Source organism: Bufo gargarizans, chromosome 2, assembly GCF_014858855.1.
Source record: "Bufo gargarizans isolate SCDJY-AF-19 chromosome 2, ASM1485885v1, whole genome shotgun sequence".
Classification (NCBI taxonomy): Eukaryota; Metazoa; Chordata; class Amphibia; order Anura; family Bufonidae; genus Bufo; species Bufo gargarizans.
This window is the reverse complement of record NC_058081.1, coordinates 102315354-102332990: the sequence shown is the minus strand read 5'-3', so window position 1 is coordinate 102332990 and position 17637 is coordinate 102315354. Positions and strand designations below refer to the sequence as shown.

The 17637-nt window shown below is 42.4% G+C and overlaps 1 protein-coding gene across 2 annotated transcripts in view; it reads left to right on the top strand.

Moving 5' to 3' along the window:
- The window catches only part of MINAR1 (membrane integral NOTCH2 associated receptor 1), a 108433-nt gene that overhangs the window by 71604 nt on the left and 19192 nt on the right, over positions 1-17637 (top strand). Inside the window, exon 2 of one of the 2 annotated variants that reach the window (XM_044283132.1) lies at positions 10037-10093. The exons of the other annotated variant lie outside the window; for it this stretch is intronic. The gene's annotated coding sequence lies outside the window, so the exon portion shown is untranslated. The remainder of the gene's footprint in view (positions 1-10036; positions 10094-17637) is intronic. 2 annotated transcript variants of the gene reach the window in all.

Genomic DNA, 17637 nt, shown 5'->3' with positions numbered 1-17637 from the left:
ACCAACTATTGTGAGAAGCTTGTGGAAGGATATCCAAAATGTTTGACCCAAGTCATACAGTTAGGCTACTCTGCACAGATGGATCCGCACCGATAATACAACCGCATGCATCCGTTCAGAACAGATCAGTTTGTATTATCTTTAACATTGCCAAAACGGATCCGTCTTGAACACTATTGAAAGTCAATGGGGGGGGGGGGGGGGCGGATCCGTTTTCTATTGTATCAGTGAAAACGGATCTGTCCCCATTAACTTATATTGTGTGTCAGGACGGATCCGTTTGCCTCCGCATCGTCAGGCGGACACCAGTCCGCCTCCAGAGCAGAATGGAGACTGATCGGAGGCAAACTGATGCATTCTGAACGGATCCTTATCCATTCAGAATGCATTAGGGCAAAACTGATCCGTTTTGGACTGCTTGTGAGAACCCTGAACGGATCTCACAAACGGAAACCAAAACACCAGTGTGAAAGTAGCCTTAGATATTGGGTCATTGATTTTTAGTGTACAAAGGTGTCCATAGCCTTTAAAGTATCCCCTATAGGCTTGATACTATGTTACCCTCTAGGGATACATGACAGATCTGCTGATGAAGCTTGGGGTGAGCAGCACATGGGGCTGGAGGGGTGATGTAATGGCCAGGGAAGACACCCTGCAGTACTTACTGGCAGGCTAGCTGCTGCTCACCTCACCCTGTCTGCACTGCCAGCTCCGCCGCTGTTCAAGTGCCATTCTAGTCTCTCAGAGCTGTATATTCCCACTGGCCACAGTCACTCTGTCATTTCTGACCATGCAGAGCGGGAAAGCAGCAGGCAGGAAACTAAGAAAGATAGCCGCGCTTTTATTGGTGGCCAGTGGACCTCCTCCTCCTGACCTCCGACACTGCTCCTCTTCTCTCCAGCACTGCATCGGCTTCCATCTCCTTGCTCTGCTCAGGCATGTGCAATGCAGACTTCAGAGTTTGGGCACAGATTTTACGGACGGCAGAAAAAAACAAGTTTTTTGAGGACTGTCTGTAAACTTATGGACGTTGGCAACCCTGCCACTACACAGTGTATGGAGCTATCTTCTTCCAGCTTCATGCTTTGTATTAGTTTCAGTGGCTTTGGCTCCTGCTAACAGCTGATCAATGGGGCTGCCAGGTGTTAGACTTCCGCATAGCTCTATATTAGGTTACATCATTAATATTAAAGTCCTGGAACACCCCTATAAGTTGATCAGAGGATCTCCACCTGCTGGGAATTATTCTGCACACAAACCTGTCAGCAATAGTGTTGAGCGCGAATATTCGAATTACGAATATTTATCGCGAATATCGCAACTTTGAGAATTCGCTAATATTTCAAATTTAGTGCTATATATTATTTTTTTTTTTTAGAATATTCGTAATTTTTTTCCATCTGAAGTTATGATTCCTTCCTGCTTAAGTTGCTTGTTTTTGACCGACGCCTGTATTGATCGCGTAATATTTGCATATTACGCGATCATTACCTTGCCGATTTTTCGAGTAAAAAAATTGCTGAATATATCGAATAGTCGCATACGTGAATATTCAACAAAATATTCAAAAAAATATTGCGAATTCGAATATGACCCCTGCCGCTCATCACTAGTCAGCAAGTGTTCAATTTCTCTGCAGCGTTACCGCAGGGGAAATGCTGAATTATGCTGTTCCCATTAAAATCAGTGGTCCATTTTTGTAATTCTCAGACATGCTTGGTCCTCCAGAATGAGAGACGCTCTTTGTAGCTGCTCTCTCCACTCTGTCTAATAAATGAGTGTCCCTAATGGGTACTGTATACACAGTGCTGCCCATAATTATTCATATCCCTGGCAAATTTTGACTTAAAGTTACTTTTATTCAACCAGCAAGTAATTTTTTTTGACGGGAAATGACATAGGTGTCTCCCAAAACATAATAAGACTATGTACAAGAAGCATTATTGTGGAAAAAATACATTTCTCATCTTTTTTTTACATTTGAGCAAAAAGTGTCCAGTCCAAACTTATTCATACCCTTCTCAATACTCAATAGAAAAGCCTTTATTGGCTATTACAGCGATCAAACGCTTCCTATAATTGCAGACCAGCTTTTTCCATGTCCCCACAGGTATTTTTGCCCATTCATCTTTAGCAATGAGCTCCACATCTTTCAGGTTGGAGGGTCTTCTTGCCATCACCCTGATCTTTAGCTCCCTCCACAGATTCTCAATTGGATTCAAGTCTGGACTCTGGCTGGGCCACTCCAAAACGTTCATGTTGTCTGCTAACCATTTCTTCACCACTTTTGCTGTGCGTTTTGGGTCATTGTCATGCTGAAATGTCCACTGGTGCCCAAGGCCAAGTTTCTCTGCAGACTGCCTGATGTTGTCGTTGAGAATCCTCATGTATTGCTCTTTTCATGGTGCCGTTTACTGTGATTAGGTTCCCTGGTCCATTGGCTGAAAAACACCCCCAAAGCATTAGGTTCCCACCACCATGTTTGACAGTGGGGATGGTGTTCTTTGGGTTGAAGGCTTCTCCTTTTCACTAACTGGACACTTTTTGCACAAATGTAAATAAAAACTGAGAAATTATGTTTTTTCCCCCACAATAATGCCTCTTGTACATCGTCTTATTATCTTTTGGGAGACACCTATGTCATTTCCTGTCAAAAAATTACTTGCTGGTTGAATAAAAGTAACTTTAAGTCAAAATTTGCCAGGGGTATGAATAATTATGGGCCGCACTGTATGACAATAGGTTTTCAAAACCAGATCGCCCATCTAGTCTTCCACTGACAGTTTTAGGTGGAGAGTAGACCCTGCAGCCTCTGGACCTTCACATACTGCCCATAAAGGCATCTATTTCAATGTGCAAAGAAAGTAGCATAGCCATGAAACACTGGAATCCTCATCCTTTGTATCTGATCAAATGTAATATCACAAACTATCTGGACTTCCAAACCCTATAGTGCCGTCCTTACAGGCTCATATTGGCATTTATCAACTCCTTGCCTCTGCTTTTCAGCTGACATCACCAGCCATGCTTCCTGACAGGTACCCCCAGCACTTGTGATTATAGTCTCAGTGAGGTGACAGGTGGCTTGTGACACGGAGGAAAACATTCCTGCGCTGTGCAGCCATCGCATGAATCATTCTGGGTTATACTTGAAGTAGCTGCGAGTGATTTTGATGGAATGTAGTCATCTAGTTTTCAGTCTGTCATCCTACAACAACCTGTCAATAGCTATTTTTACAGAGCAGTGCAAAGCTTTATTTCCTTAGGCCTCTTTCACACGGACGTCGCGTGTGAGGGCTGAATAGAAAGCGGGTGCGTTGCAGGAAAATGCACGATTTTTCCACGCGAGTGCCCAGCGTTTTAATGCGTTTTGCACAGGCGTGAGAAAAATCAGCAAGTTTGGTACCCAAACCTGAACCCGGACTTTTTCACAGATGTTCGGGTTTGGGTTCGGTGTTGTGTAGATTGTATTATTTTCCCTTATAACATGGTTATTTTCTGCATGTAATCTGCACTGTGTGCAGTGCATCTTGGGAGTCCTGGAGACAGGAGTGAGAGTTTTAGATTATGGAGTCTTAAGGAGACAGCTGCCTGATCCGGCGCAAATGGTGGCTGTCTATTGCATGCAACAGTTTTAGTCCGCCAAAACCCGACATTTATGCTGGAAAGTGACCGGATCACCGCCGGATCTTATTGCAGTCAATGAGGATTCAGCAGGCCGGATCTCCTGAAATGTGGTAGAAAGAAATGAGGGAGGAGATGATCTATAGTGTCGCTTCTCCCAGTCCATTTAGATTGTAAGTTCTTGTTAGCAGTCATCAATCTCCTTTGCCTAATTGTTTATTCATTTTATTGTGTTATTCATTATTTTACTTACTTGCCGCTTCCTCAGTTATAACATGCGGCTTCTATGGAAATAAATATTACTGTCATTACTGTGGTTATTACAAGTAGATTTATGGTCGTGCCATGAATCATCACATGCAGGGACTGAGTAGTTTTTCCACTGAACTTGCCTTAACCATAAAACTGTTATACGACTTACAGCATTCATTGGAAACGTGACCATCCATGGAAGTGCAGGTTTTTTCATCCATAATCATTTATTGCATAATAAATAAAAAAAACATCACCAGTAAATATAAATAATAACACATTTTTTATTATATCTGGTATATTGCAATAACATACTTGAAGATATGGTGCATTTTCTTCCAGAAAGAAAATGACTAGTAGTTAAGGCTGAAGCTCAGCCTGTGTTTGTGGGAGGGGCGAAGGAGGCCTATTTAGCACCGCCTCGCTCTCCCATCATGGACGCCGCGCTCTTACCCCTCCCACCCTTCCCCTTTCTTCACCTCTCTCACCATCAGGCAAGCCCCTCATTTAGCTCGCACACGGCCAAGGCTTCCGGCACACCTCAGCCATTTATAGTTGACAGTCAGTCACTCCTCCCCAACTTGGTTCGTCTACTCTGTTTCCCACCGTAGCCAGGACCACAATTTATTTAAAGGGGTTATCTGAGACTAAAAAAATGCCCCCCATATGCCGGGACTTCTCACACTGAATCTACTTACCTGGCTCCCCGCTCCCATTGCCGCTCTTGGTCCCCGCACCGCTGCAGCTGCTTCTCCCTGTGCGCGGATGAAAACATCCAGTGTCGGGGGGAGCAGCCAATGGCAGGCGGTGACGGGAACGAGCTTCCCTAGCATCGCGGGTGACAGTACAATGTGTGATGATTTCATTCCATATCGCCTAAAGAGAAATTTTCACATAGAGGGGGTCATTTATGAACAGCGATGAGTCTGGTTTTGGCATAAAACTTTTTAAAAAAGATAATAATTGGTCACAAGGGGGGAGGTTTGCATAGTGTTCTACACTTCGGAGTTTAGAGGGACTGGCCGAGGGTCTGATTGGGATAAAGTAAAGTAACAGTCACCCAAAGACGTCAACAAATGAGCGAGCTCGCATCTACCAGTGCTCAACATGACACTTGGCTTACACCCATATGATACAAAAAGATGATGGTAGCAAGACACATCTTACCCTGATGATGTCTTCAATGGAGTTGAGCTCTTAGTCTCCTAGCCCCACTCTAAAAGTCAGCGGAAGTACAATTCTTCAGGAACACCAGTTATCACCATGTACCACTAACCAACTACATTTCAAGGAATTAAAAGGGAAGGACCACTTAATACCTTGCTATACAGTCACTTCCCGTACAGACACAGCAACTGATGGTGGCATCCGATTGTGCCTATAGCACAATATTGATGCATAGGAGCTTTTATAAAGCTGAGGCAGCATGATTCATTACTGAAGTCACATGAAGGAGGTCTCAGAAAAGTTGCACATCGAAAAACATTTGTGGGACTTGTCTGCTACTTGCTGTTGCACTACTAAATGGATATAATTCTAGAGAAGCTCCACCAGCAATCGACTGGAGCCCAGCCTAGCAGTTACCAGCTGATCAAAAAGGAAAATAAATCAATAATAAATCAGGCTGGCTCACAGTATATTTGCATACACAAAATTTATTACCCCAGTAAATGTATTAGGCTACTTTCACACTTGCGTTCAGAGCGGATCCGTCTGAGACGGATCCGCTCATATAATGCAGACGGTGGATCTGTTCAGAACGGATCCGTCTGCATTATATTGTAAAAAAAATTCTAAGTGTCAAAGTAGCCGCAGACGGATCCTTCCAGACTTTACATTGAAAGTCAATGGGGGACGGATCCGTTTGAAAATTGAGCCATAGTGTGTCATATTCAAACGGATCCGTCCCCATTGACTTACATTGTAAGTCTGGACGGATCCGTTTGCCTCCGCACGGCCAGGCGGACACCCGAACGCTGCGAGCAGCGTTCGGGTGTCCGCCTGCTGAGCGGAGGCCAAACGCTGCCAGACTGATGCATTCTGAGCGGATCCGCATCCACTCAGAATGCATTAGGGCTATACAGATCCGTTCGGGGCCGCTTGTGAGAGCCTTTGAACGGAACTCACAAGCGGAGCCCCGAACGCAAGTGTGAAAGTAGCCTTATAAAAGTGTTAAAACATGACCTTATTCCATATCAGCATATACATATATAGATAAATATAATGCGGAGCTCACGCCTGTATCTATAAAACTGGAGTACTCCAATAAATGGGACCTCTTTGCTTTTAGATGTTATTTTCTCCCATATACAGAGTAATTTGACAACTTAAGATTATAACAATCGTATAACTAGGTGCGATTTTACCGGTAGTTGGAACCTTTATGGTTCGAAGGAAAATGTCCTTGTTGCGATTTTCAAATTGTGGAAAATTTGCGCTCAAACAGTGCTTGCAGATGGTGGATACCTCGCTTTCAGCCCGTTCCCAGTGATCACTTGTGTCGGTCTACGTTGCGTCCCACGTGACGGACCAGGGAAAGTATTCGCTGACCCAGATAGGTGTAATAGGATAAGCGACTCACTGTTGTTTGACGTAGCCAATGTAGCAGGGTTCGATTTGGTATACAATTCGATTTGATGTAGCAGAGTCAAATTGGTACATAAAAAATACAGACACAGGCGGATCGGCTGAGATGGTATTTTAGCCTGGTATCCCTTGGTGACGGTATTGGACTCACCACCCTCGATGTATATAAATTCAATAGAATAAAAATAATCGCAAAGTCCTTTAGCAAAAATTGGGAGAAACGCACAGAAAGCTGGGTCACATTCCCACTAGACGCGTTTCGGAACACAAGTTCCTTCCTCAGTAGTGAAATATAAAATGCTAAAATGGGAACCTGCTGGTCATGCCTATAAATACCCTATTTGGGCGTATTGCAATACATGGACGGATTCTGGATCGCACAACGGCAAACTAATTGCAAATTGCACACACACAGTCATTACTTTAGGTATATAAAAATAAAAAATATAATATAAAATAAAATTACATTTTGTAAAACATGAAAATACAGAAATACAAACATTCATAAACTCGGAAACTCAGAGACTCCAGATGTCTAAGGGAGGGGGGAAAGATTCAGAGAAAGTCAATGCGCTGATACACAGCCTGGCATCGACTCCCTGTGCAATCCATCCCACCTCCCTCTATAGAAAACGGAATATTTCTATCTCCGAGTTTAGTCCCAGAGGCATCAGAGATCCAAACTCAAAAATCTTCTTTGATTCTTGTCTGGACATTTTAGGCTAAAATGGTTGTGTGTTTCTCCCAATTATCACTAAAGGACTTTGCGATTATTTTTATTCTATCAAATTTATATACATCGAGGGTGGTGAATCCAATACCGTCACCAAGGGATACCAGGCTAAAATACCATCTCAGCCGATCCGTCTGTGTCGGTATGTTTTATGTAGCGATCTGACTCTGCTACATCTAATCGAATTGTATACCAAATCGAACTCTGCTACATCGGCCTCTGCTATATCGATCACGCCAATCGGATTTTGCTATACCGGCTACCTCAGACAACAGTGAGTCGCGTATCCTATTACACCTATCTGGGTCAGCGAATCCTTTCCCTGGTTTGTCACGTGGGACGCAACGTAGACCGACACGAGTGATCACTGGGAACGAGGCGGCAGTGGACAAGCAAGGGCTGAAAGCAAGGTAACCACCATCTTTAAGCACTGTTTGAGCGCGGATTTTCCACCATTTAAAAATCGCAACAAGGACATTTTTCTTTGAACCATAAAGGTTCCAACTACCAGTAAAATCGCACCTAGTTATACGATTGTTATAATCCTAAGTTGTCGAATTACTCTGTATATGGGAGAAAATAACATCTGAAAGCAAAGAGGTCCCATTTATTGGAGTACTCCAGTTTTATAGATACAGGCGTGAGCTCCGCATTATATTTATCTATATATGTATATGCTGATATGTAATAAGGTCATGTTTTAATACTTTTATAATACATTTATTGGGGAAATACATTTTGTGTATGCAAATATACTGTGAGCCAGGCTGATTTATTATTGTTGCACTACTATTTTAGAGCTATGATTTCACTGTAAAAGCAGAGCCAAATCGCAGACTGCATCTTGCATTGTGGTCTACAATGGTAAAGTCGTGTGTGGCTTGCGACCAAAAATCCAATAGTAATTTTTGCTAATGTTGCATCCCACCTTGCCGCGTGTTTTATCGTGACCCCATTACCAATCAGTGGGATGCAATGTTGCAGCGTGACATCGCCATCTTCTTGTCGTACAAGTGTCGCAGTGTAGATCCAGCTTCTTTATAAATGAATACAATGAAAGTGAATGTGCTTGTGTTACAACTCAAGTCGCCAGAAATGTAAAAATGTAGTCAGTGCAATGGGGCATCATAGGCATGGATTAATTCAGTTCAATTGCAATTTGCATGTCATTAGTCCAAAGTTAATTAGTATTATAGGCACATGGAGAGACAGACATTTAACTATCAGCAACAATACCATCCGTGTTGTTATTTTCTGCGCATTAGTGAATATAATGTCCAGTGCTTTTTTGATTGATACAAACTATTATTGTGGTTAGCAGTTTGGCAACCTTTTCATATTGAAAAACATGTATTCAGATTGTACCCACATCTACAAACACTGCACTGTAGTTTCTGCACATAGTGGCAGACTGTCAATTCCATTATAGCCATCACTGTCACTTTGGAAGCCACTACTGAGGAACAAGAAGAAGATAATTGCTTGGGCAAAGAAACACAAGGAATGGATACGAGTCAAAATTTTAGATTTTTTGGTTCAAACCGCTAAAAAGGTGAGCAGTTGGTTTCTACCTGTATGGTTACCCCTGTGGAGCAGGGAGAAGGTGTGATGGTGTTTTGCAGGTGATACTGTTGGGGATTTATTCAAAATTCAAGGAACACTTCGCTACCATGGCTACAACAACATTCTACAGCAACATGCCATCCTGGTTTGCAATTAGTGGGACCATCAAAAGGACAATGACCCTAAACCAGGGGTGCACTACCTGCGGCCCCCAGAGCCAAGGTTTGTGGCCCCCGTCCTGCTGGACAGAAACACAGATGATCCTGCGATCAGCTGTGTTTCTTCCTGGAGCGCTGCACAGGGAAGGATGGCGGCTCCTGCCCCTGCATTGTAGCAGGAGTCTTGGGCAAGACGGGTCCCTGGCTACTGGTGAGAGTGGGGGACCCGAGGAGAAAGCAGGCGCAGTTTATCAGCGCTTCTGCCTTCTCCTCAAGGAGCGCTCTGCAGTTTAACCCCAGTTTAAGCGTGTCTTGGGGCAGAGGAGCGCAGAGCTGCAGACCCTGATCAGCTCTGCCCTGTACAAAGCCCCCCTTCACCACCCAGCAGGCTGGTTTCCCCTGTAACTGGGGCTTCTTTGGATGCTTGCTCCAATTACAGTGGAAATAGTACAAAAAAATGTCTGTGTCCCCCAAGGTCTTTCATGGACCTTTAGGGGACAAATTATGTAGCAAATATATATATACACTCACCTAAAGAATTATTAGGAACACCATACTAATACGGTGTTGGACCCCCTTTTGCCTTCAGAACTGCCTTAATTCTACGTGGCATTGATTCAACAAGGTGCTGATAGCATTCTTTAGAAATGTGGGCCCATATTGATGGGATAGCATCTTGCAGTTGATGGAGATTTGAGGGATGCACATCCAGGGCACGAAGCTCCCGTTCCACCACATCCCAAAGATGCTCTATTGGGTTTAGATCTGGTGACTGTGGGGGCCATTTTAGTACAGTGAACTAATTGTCATGTTCAAGAAACCAATTTGAAATGATTCAAGCTTTGTAACATGGTGCATTATCCTGCTGGAAGTAGCCATCAGAGGATGGGTACATGGTGGTCATGAAGGGATGGACATGGTCAGAAACAATACTCAGGTAGCCCATGGCATTTAAACAATGGCCAATTGGCACTAAGGGGCCTAAAGTGTGCCCAGAAAACATCCCCCACACCATTACACCACCACCACCGGCCTGCACAGTGGTAACAAGGCATGATGGATACATGTTCTCATTCTGTTTACGCCAAATTCGGACTCTACCATTTGAATGTCTCAACAGAAATCGAGGCTCATCAGACCAGGCAACATTTTTCCAGTCTTCAACAGTCCAATTTTGGTGAGCTCGTGAAAATTATAGCCTCTTTTTCCTGAAGATGAGTGGTACCCAGTGGGGTCTTCTGCTGTTGTAGCCCATCCGCCTCAAGGTTGTGCGTGTTGTGGCTTCACAAATGCTTTGCTGCATACCTTGGTTGTAACGAGTGGTTATTTCAGTCAACGTTGCTCTTCTATCAGCTTGAATCAGTCGGCCCATTCTCCTCTGACCTCTAGCATCAACAAGGCATTTTCGCCCACAGGACTGCCGCATACTGGATGTTTTTCCCTTTTCACACCATTCTTTGTAAACCCTAGAAATGGTTGTGCGTGAAAATCCCAGTAACTGAGCAGATTGTGAAATACTCAGACCGGCCCATCTGGCACCAACAACCATGCCACGCTCAAAATTGCTTAAATCACCTTTCTTTCCCATTCTGACATTCAGTTTGGAGTTCAGGAGATTGTCTTGACCATGACTACAACCGTACATGCATTGAAGCAACTGCCATGTAATTGGTTGACTAGATAATCACATTAATGAGAAATTGAACAGGTGTTCCTAATAATTCTTTAGGTGAGTGTGTATATATATATATATATAGATCCAGAAAAACGAGCGGCACTCCGTTAAATAAAAGCAAGTGAACCCTTTATTCACCTAGGTGGTGCAACGTTTTGGCTCCAAGCATGAGCCTTCTTCAAGAAGGCTCATGCTTGGAGCCGAAACGTTGCACCACCTAGGTGAATAAAGGGTTCACTTGCTTTTATTTAACGGAGTGCCGCTCGTTTTTCTGGATCCATTGATTGGGGTAAGAAGTCCATCTCCCTGGGACGTGCACCCGAACCTTCTTTTCCAAGCCAGTGCCGCCATTTTTCTTCGACTGTATATATATATATGCCAGAAATAGGACAGCACTCCAAGACTTGAAAAAACTGTGTCTTTTATTAACCCATGTGAAGCAGTAGCGACGTTTCAGCTCACAACTGAGCCTTTCTCAAGCAAAGAAATACAAGCTTGTGCCTTCCTTAAATAGCACTCAAATAATCAGGTGACCAATGAACATACAGATCAAAAACATGTGACCCATTAACATGTGAAAACCATTTACCTAATTGAGTCATGTGAGCAATTACATATGCAAAATATCCTAACACTTGATACATAAGATTGCACATATTTGTGTTACATCCAAACACTTTACATTTAAAAGTGTATTTACCAAAGTGAATATGTATATAACCACAGTGGATGTAATCAATGTGAAATTCATAAATAATATATAAGTCATTAAAATCATCAACCACGTAGACTGAGAGAAAAGGGCGTTTGACTATGTCCGACAATACCGCGCGTCCTTGTGAATACTGGCTAAAGTTGGCATTTTTAACTAATACTGCAGATACTGCAGATTCTCTTTTCCTTTTAGACACCATGTAGACTGATGCTAAGACGGTGAATATAGAAGCTTGAATATATGTGAAAGTCCACGGGGTTCCATGCGTATAGAATTGACTTGATGGTTTTTCCTGCGTTATTGTTTCCACTTTGTGTCAAATTAATCTCGGCTAGCAAGCGATATATATGGGAGATCCCCATTAGACTATCTATGGACCGTAATGGTGAGATGGTTCGGGGTACACCACATTTACGTGTGGTGTCCCCCTTACCTGACCACAATTTTGGATGGGTTGATCCATCCGGGAGGTTGGATCCTTCTCTGATTGGCCCGGATAGTTAGGTTGATACATTGGTTATACCGGTACCCTTGCAGAAACATAGATGGCACCTCTAATTCGATGCCGCACGATGCGCATGCGCTGGCTTCCACACAGGAAATACGGCGGAACCGGTTCTCTGGCGATGTAGTGGAGCCGGGCTGCGTGCGCTACTTGGCGTGAGAGGTTTGTCTTTGACACTATGTGGTATCTGCAGTATTAGTTAAAAATGCCAACTTTGGCCAGTATTCACATGGACGCGCAGTATTGTCGGACATAGTCAAACGCCCTTTTCTCTCAGTCTACGTGGTTGATGATTTTAATGACTTATATATTATTTATGAATTTCACATTGATTACATCCACTGTGGTTATATACATATTCACTTTGGTAAATACACTTTTAAATGTAAAGTGTTTGGATGTAACACAAATATGTGCAATCTTATGTATCAAGTGTTAGGATATTTTGCATATGTAATTGCTCACATGACTCAATTAGGTAAATGGTTTTCACATGTTAATGGGTCACATGTTTTTGATCTGTATGTTCATTGGTCACCTGATTATTTGAGTGCTATTTTAAGGAAGGCACAAGCTTGTATTTCTTTGCTTGAGAAAGGCTCAGTTGTAAGCGGAAACGTTGCTACAAAATCATTTCAGAACCTTTTCCACCTTTGATGTGACCTATAAACTGTACAACCAATTGAAAAACAAACTGAAATCTTTTAGGTTGAGGGAAGAAAAAAATATAAACATACAAAATTATGGTTGCATAAGTGTGCACACCCTTAAACTAAACTTTGTTGAAGCACCTTTTGATTTTATTACAGCACTCAGTCTTTTTGGGTATGAGTCTATCAGAATGGCACATTTTGACTTGGCAAGATTTGCCAACTCTTCTTGGCAAAAACACTCCAAATCTGTCAGATTGCGAGGGCATCTCCTGTGCACAGCCCTCTTCAGATCACCCCACAGATTTTCAATCGGATTCAGGTCTGGGCTCTGGCTGGGCCATTCCAAAAATTTAATCTTCTTCTGGTGAAGCCATTCCTTTGTTGATTTGGATGTATGATTTGGGTCATTGTCATGCTGAAAGATGAAGTTCCTCTTCATGTTCAGCTTTCTAGCAGAAGCCTGAAGGTTTTGTACCAATATTGACTGGTATTTGGAACTGTTCATAATTCCCTCTAGCTTAACTAAGGCCCCAGTTCCAGCTAAAGAAAAACAGCCCCTTGGCATGATGCTGCCACCACCATGCTTCACTGTGGGTATGGTGTTCTTTTGGTGATGAGCAGTGTTGTTTTTGCGCTAAACATATCTTTTGGAATTTTGGCCAAAAAGTTTAACCTTGGTATTATCAGACCATAGCACCTTTTCCCACATGCTTTTGGGAGACTTCAGATGTGTTTTTGCAAAATGTAGCCTGGCTTGGATGTTTTTCTTCGTAAGAAAAGGCTTTCGTCTTGTCACTGTACCCCATAGCCCAGACATATGAAGAATACGGGAGATTGTTGTCACATGTACCACACAGCCAGTACTTGCCAGATATTCTTGCAGCTCCTTTAATGTTGCTGTAGGCCTCTTGGTAGCCTCCCAGACCAGTTTTCTTCTAGTTTTTTCATCAATTTTGGAGGGACGTCCAGTTCTTGGTAATGTCACTGTTGTGACATATTTTCTCCACTTGATGATGACTGTCTTCACTGTGTTCCATGGTATATCTAATGCCTTGGAAATTCTTTTGTACCCTTCTCCTGACTGATACCTTTTAACAATGAGATCCCTCTGATGCTTTGGAAGCTCTCTGTAGACCATGGCTTTTGCTGTGGGATGCAACTAAGAACATTTCAGGAAAGACCAACTAGAGCAGCTGAACTTTATTTGGGGTTAATCAGAGGCACTTTAAATGATGGCAGGTGTATGCTGACTCCTATTTAACATGATTATGAATGTGATTTCTTAATTCTGAACACAGCTACAAACCCAGTAAGAGGGTGTGCACACTTATGCAACCACATTATTTTAGTTTTTTTTGTTTTCTTCCCTCCACCTAAAAGATTTCAGTTTGTTTTTCAATTGAGTTGTACAGTTTATAGGTCACATTAAAGGTGGAGAAAGTTCTGAAATGATTTATCTTTGTCTCATTTTTTTACAGCACAGAAACTTGACATTTTAACAGGGGTGTGTAGGCTATATATATTTAAAACATTAAACACAATAAAATAATAAAAAAAAATACAAATAAAAGGGAAAAAAGGGAAAGTGCAAAAAAAATGTGTTCCCCAGGTCTTTTTAACATACATACAGTGTTACAAAAATATATATATATAAAAAAAAAAAATTTTAACCAATAATGTTAAAAATTAAATACAATAAAGAGGAAAAAGTGCAAAATAAAATTGTTCACTGTCCCCCAACGGCCTTTTTATGACCTCCTGGGGGATATATGTGGCAAAAATATATTTTAAAAATAAGTAATAAAGGAAACTAAAAACTCAAAAAGTCAGTGTCCCCCAAAGGTCTTTTTGTAGCAGAAATCTATTAAAAAAAAAAGAAAAAAAAAAGAAAAAGTTATAAAATACATAAAAGAAAAAAAATGGCCACATCAACCAAAACCATCACTATTATCACCCCATTCACATGAAACTATACATATTATATAATAAAACGATCTAAAACAAAATGGGAAATAATTATAATAATTAGCATATTTAAAGAATGAGCTATAGTTTGAATAAAAATGACTTTCAAAAAAATTTGTGTACAGTTTCCTGTACAAAAATATAAAATAAACTAATATAAAACTAAAAAATATATTAAAAAGCCCTGTGTCATATAATAAAAAGCTGCAAGTTTTTTCGGCAGTCCAACAACTAAAAAAGTTACAAGTGTTTCAACCCCATACGCTAAACAACAAAGTGACTGGTCATTAAGACCTTTTCTGGCCTGGTCATTAAAGGGTTAGCCAATAAGTGCTTTCCCCACTAGTAAGGCCTCATGCACATGACGAAAAACACGAATACCAGCCTTGTGTGTTCTGCAGAACTGTTTTACGGAACGGAGCAATGGATGTGGGCAGCACATGGAGTGCTGTCTGCATCTTTTGCAGCCCCTTTGAAGTGAATGGGTTTGCATCCGAGCCGCAAAAAATGTGGCTGGGTTGCAGACCAAAACAACGGTCATATGCATAAGCCCTCATGGAAAGTGTAGGGCATCTATATCTAGGGGCGCAGGCAGGGGTCAAGTGGAGAGGGAACGCATGGGAACGGCGTTCCTGCACTTTTTTCATGGCAGGAACGCCGTTCCCTTTCAGCCTCAAGCCAGGAGAACACGGCTGAATCAGATTCACAGGGGGAGACGGAGCGCACTGCGCAGGTTAAGGGAGGAGGGGCGGCTTCAGTTGAGAGGAAGCTGTCTGTGCGGTGCCGCTGCCTGCGACTCCACTCATGGCGCCCTGCCCCCTAATGACATCATCTCCTTCACTACGAGATCATTTAGAATGTCTTTTAGAAAAGTTTGTCCTGGGATTCGAACTCACAACCTCTACACATCAGAGGAAGGCATTTACCCTCACAGCCATGAAAGCCATCTAGGTAAATGCTTAAAAAAAAAAATATAAGACTTCTAATTATACCTAGTGTACTGATATCTAGTGTACAACCATACACATGACAGCTGCCCACTGTGTATGGATGTAGCAGAGCTGGGTGTGTTGGGGCAGCTGTCATGTGTATGGTTGTACACTAGGTATCAGTACACTAGGTATAAGTAGAAGTCTTATTTTTTTTTTTTTAAACAGCTACCTTGACAGCTTTTATGGCTGTGAGGGTAAATGCCTTGCCTCTGATGTGTAGAGGTCATGAGTTCGAATCCCAGGACAAACTTTTCTAAAAGTGTTTTTTTTTTTTTTATAAGACTTCTACTGATACCTAGTTTACTGATACCAAGTGTACAACCATACACATGACAGCTGCCCACTGTGTATGGATGTAGCAGAGCTGGGTGTGTTGGGGCAGCTGTCATGTGTATGGTTGTACACTAGGTATCAGTACACTAGGTATAAGTAGAAGTCTTAGTTTTTTTTTTTTAAGCAACTACCTCAACAGCTTTTATGGCTGTGAGGGTAAATGCCTTGCCTGTAATGTGTAGAGGTCATGAGTTCGAATCCCAGGACAAACTAAAAGTGTTTTTTTTTCTTTTTCTGATACTTCTACTGATACCTTGTGTACTGATACCTAGTGTACAACCATACACATGACAGCTGCCCCAACACACCCAGCTCTGCTACATCCATACACAGTGGGCAAAGTTACCTACAGTAGAAGTCTTATATATATTTTTTTTTAAGTAGCAAGCTAGACAGCTTTCATAGCTGTGAGGGCATATGCCTTGCTTCTGCTGTGTAGAGGTCATGAGATCGAATCCCAGGACAAACTTTTCTAAAAGTGCTATTTTTTTTATTTTTTTTTTAGTCCGCAGCGACACAAATTACAGCATGCTAGAGGAGCGCCGTCCTCTACAGTAAAGAAAAATGCTTACTGGTTATGGCAGGGCACCTATAACTGGAGGCAGGAGGCGGTAATAACCAGTGAATGCTGTCCTCTGCAGTGAAGGAGATTGCTTACTGGCTATTGCCTTGCTGTCTCCATCTTACGGTCCCGGAGCACCTCTCCAGCAAATGACTGACTTCAGCGGTGAAACACTGCTTGTGGCCACATCACCACTAAGGCCAGTCATTGGCTGGAGTGGAGCATGTGACTATACCCATAGCCAGTCGGATGTGAACCGGAAGATGGAGACAGCGGCAGGGAGCAGGTAAGTATGAATCTTCTATTTCAAGCAGGGGTGTTGCTAGGGTCTCAAAAGATCTGGGGCCCAAGCCCCAATGCATATGGCCCAATTCTCTAAGTCGACCAACCGACCCCTAAGCCCGCTATAGATATACAGCTATACAGCAGCACGTACCTCTCACATCCAGTTTCTCCCAGGTGATGTCTCCTCTGATGTAGATTTTCTTTGTCATTATCTTCTCCATTCGGTCCAGACAACTTCTCTCAGCCGCGCCTCGTCTCTACAGAGTGTGACACACAGACATCTTAGCTTCCTCATTTAACTGTACCCCCAAATACTATCCTGAAGAAAAATGAGTGCCCCCCATAGTAATAGTGCTCCTCATAGTCCCACCAATAGTAAATCCCTTCTAGAATGCCCTCATTAGTAATACTGCCCCCTACAGTGCCCCCAACTGTGCTAATGCTCCCCAAGAGTGCCCCAATTAGTAGAAGAGCCCTCCAGTATTAATAATGCCCTTACAGAGCCCCTAGTAGAAATAAGGCCCCCCACAGTGCTCTTAGTAGAAATAATGCGGATCTATAAGTCCCTCCTATAGAGCCCCCAGTAGTAATAAGAAGAGTAATAAGAACGCCTAATGTCTCCTGGATTTGGTGCCCCCAGTATTTATAATGCCCCTACTGTTATAATGCTTACCCTGAGGTGCCCTAGTATTTATATCGTTCCCTACTGTTATAATGCTCGCCCTGAAGCCCTCCCAGTATTTATAATGCCAACAAGTGCTCTGCATCTCTAGGGTCTCCTTCAAGACTGTTATAAAGGTAGTCCAGGCGACTACCTCATGAAGCTGATTGATAGAAAGCAAAGAGTGTGCAAAGCGGTCATCAAAGGGGAAAAGGGTGTTGTTTACTAATTAATTCCATTAGTATTCCTTCATCATTTTCATGTCTTCAATATGAATCTACAATATAAAAAAATAACATAAAAAAAATTGAAAACAAAAACATGAAATGCAAAAGTGTGTCCAAACTTGTTGATTGGTACTATACATCCCAAAGA